The sequence below is a fragment of the Cornus florida genome, unplaced genomic scaffold (assembly GCF_030987335.1).
Source record: "Cornus florida cultivar Cherokee Brave unplaced genomic scaffold, ASM3098733v1 CherokeeBrave_3.0.0_Hap2_Chr01, whole genome shotgun sequence".
Lineage (NCBI taxonomy): Eukaryota > Viridiplantae > Streptophyta > Magnoliopsida > Cornales > Cornaceae > Cornus > Cornus florida.
Genome location: NW_026775571.1, coordinates 46,414,016 through 46,417,396, shown reverse-complemented (window position 1 = coordinate 46,417,396; position 3,381 = coordinate 46,414,016). Strand labels below are relative to the sequence as shown.

General features: G+C 38.6%; 1 non-coding gene across 1 annotated transcript; it reads right to left on the bottom strand.

Annotated features, from left to right (window-relative positions):
• Positions 1-3,047: 3,047 nt before the first annotated feature.
• LOC132284099 (small nucleolar RNA R71) lies at positions 3,048-3,156 on the bottom strand. Its single transcript, XR_009472202.1, has one exon. It is a non-coding gene; the product is annotated as a small nucleolar RNA R71 (small nucleolar RNA).
• Between the last annotated feature and the right edge of the window lie 225 nt (positions 3,157-3,381).

The window sequence follows — 3,381 nt, the reverse complement described above, 5'->3', positions numbered from 1 at the left end:
CTTATTATGTGTTATTTATATTTTCAGGCACTAATCCCAAAATTGAGCTAACTCAGCCAAATAAGAGCTTAATTGAAGCAATCCTGAGATAAACCAAAGGAGGGAGCAAAGTGGAGAAAGAAAGGAGCAAAAAGGAATCAAAGTTGTGTAGCTGAAAAGTTCGATCGATCCAACTTAGAGTTCGATCGATCGAACATCTATGATCGATCACAGTACTTCTTGATAGATCCAACATTGGCCTTTGCTGAAATTCCAAGTTTGATCGATCTAACATCACCTTCGATCGATCTAACATCACCTTCGATCGATCGAACCATATTTTGTCCTATTCAAATGATTGATCTTATCCACAGCTGTACGCCTACCAACCACTTTTGTCCTCTTCCCCATAAATATCTTCGAAATATCTCAGCCTTGTCCTTATCCGGAGGAGTTAGATCACTTCGATCGATCCAAGATGCAGTTCGATCGATTGAACCCATTTTCGATCGATCCAAGTTAAGGTTCGATCGATCGAACTTCCTCCAGCGAGAAAAAGTTAAAGTCCAGCTCATTTATTCCGTCCTTCATCTAATCATTGGAGAATATGCCTTGCACGACCACAGCTCATTATGGGGTGTATTTGACCTACCTATATAAGGAATATGATACACTTTTTGGAAAACTCTCTTGAGTCTCTTGTCACACATTGAAAATCATCTTGGAGGCTATTCTTGGAGAGGAAGAAGGGAGGAAGCTAGAGCAACCATTGGAGGAGATCTTCACCAACAAGAAGCAGCCATGGAGTTAGCCCTTGAGGGTTAGATCATCCCTACCATGAGTGGCTAGACATCCTCTTGGGGCTAGAGTTAGCCCCAAGCATGCTTTTTATACTCTAATCTTGTGTATTATTGAGGGATTAGTGTTGTATGATACATCTTGATATTAATGTATATATAAATCTTGATTATTTCATGGTTTGTATGGTTTAATGCTTCCAATTGACTATTCTATTCTATCCATATGTCTATGTATGTTAGAGTAGGATATTCATGTGCTTATCCCTAGATTTAGTGTTTTTGATGCATGTCTATGTGTATTGATGCTATAGATCTAGAGATTATCAAGATGATATGCTTAATGAATGCTATTTTGATTCATTTGATGGTTTATACCTATTCTTGATGGTTTGTGCCTCTCCCCTAGTCTAGATAGCTTTATTTTCATGCTAGTAATGTAGATTTAGTGTAGTGGTAGTGTAATGTTAGATGGGAGGACAATCTACTCTTGATGTTTGATGTTCCATGCTTGTGAGTCCAAATGGCATATTCCTCTAATATTGTGTTGTATGTGGATTGTGAGCCTAATGAGGGATTAATGACTTGTTTTGATCTATTGTGCTATCCCCATGTTGTCTAGACAATATATGCTCTATTGCTTAGATATATTGTGCTCTTCACATGATGTTTAGACAATACTTGCTTGATTTGTCACCCTTGCCAATTGAATCAACCTAATGCACACACACCCTTATCATATTGCAACACATCCATTACCCTCAATTGATCACTTGTTAGTAGTATAGAAAAGTATTGCTTGGTGGTGATCTCTACACCCCAAGACCTCTCTCTCTCTTGTTTACTTCATATTATTTCATTTAGTTGAATTCAATTTAGCTTAATCAACCAACCAATCAATTGTGTGATCACTCGACCTACTAACCCTAATTACCATAGTTTCACAATTCGATACACCATCAAATCCCTTGGGACGATCCCTACTCACCCTATCTATATTTTATATAGAGAAAGGTAGTAGTGGCTTTTTATAAATGTAAAACTTGGCCACCTCCTAAATTCACAACTCTTCAAGCTTTGTTGGTTGTGGCGACTCCATCAAGGAAACCGACAGCAAGTTTTTGGCGCCGTTGCCGGGGATTTTAAATTGGCAACGTCGAATTGTGAAATTCAATTAGGATTAGTACTCTTTTGATCGTGTCTTTACTTTCTTTTTATTTTCTGTTTTTGATTACTTATTAAGTTTGTTCTTCATTGACTAGGTGCATTGAGCAAGGAGCTAGCAAAGTAATTCCAAGCTAAGGAGGAAAGCAAAGCAAAGGAAAAATGCTTAAAATGAAAAATTGCTAAGTAAAATTGCTAAGCTAAGCTTTTAATTTTGGAGTTGAAGTGCTAAAGGACTATTGTGAGACCTTCTTACTCAATCTCCTTCGTTAAATCGGGGGCCCACGTGGAGGCATTTATTTGACATACATTGCATTTGAAAATTGTGGTTGTGAAGTTTAATTGCATTGTTGAGAAAGTTGCTTATTCGTGTTGCATTGTGTATGCATGGTCGTCGTTCATTGAGACCTGCTCTTGTCCCTCTTGATTTGCATTTAGAATCCACTATTAGGAATCCAAGGGGAAGAGGAAGTTCATATAGAACCAATCTACCAATGGACGCTCTCAATGATGATCATGTTGAAGACCTTGGTCACATAGACCAACAAGGCATCCTTCATCCTAATGTGCAAAATGATAATATGCAAGTTCCATTAGGCATGCCTAGGCCATACATTCATCAACCTCCTCAACAACAAGGCCAAATTCCAATGGGAATTCCAAGGCCAATGTATGCACGACAACCCCCCATCATTAATCAAGCTCAATATAACCAAGGTGTCCATGTTGCACCTCAAGTTGCTAATCCACCACTCGCATTGAGAGATCACTATGTGCCTAATGAGTATAATGCACCCACATGCATTCAATTGCCACCATTTAGAGCACACCATTATGAGATTAAAGCACAAACTATCCAAATGCTACCTAACTTTCATGGACTTCCTAGTGAAGAACCTTACAAGCATTTGGATGAGTTTCTTGAAGTTTGTTCTACCGTTCGATACACGGACATACCGGAAGAAGTTTTAAGGCTGAAACTTTTTCCATTCACCCTTAAAGATAAGGTGAAGTATTGGTTTAACAACCTTAGGCCTTTTTCTATAACTTTTTGGGCAGAAATGCAACAAGAATTTTTGAAAAAGTACTATCCAGTTTCTAAGACCAATGTTATGAGAACCGCCATTAGAGAATTCACACATGGGGAAGGAGAAATTTTCCACGAGGCATGGGAACGCTTCAATGAATTGCTTAGGAAGTGTCCTCACCATGACATGCCTAAATGGCAATTGTTCCAATTCTTCTTTGAAAGCTTATCGGACAATTATAAAGGCATGGTTGATGCTTCAATGGGAGGTTCCTATATAGACCGGCAAGAGGAAGACGTGTGGCGTCTTTATGAGAGCATGAGTGAAAACTCTTTGCATAGAACATTGTCATCTAGGAATGGTAGAAATTCTCAAGGTAGGAAGAGTGTTGGCTTGCATCAAGTTGACCACTC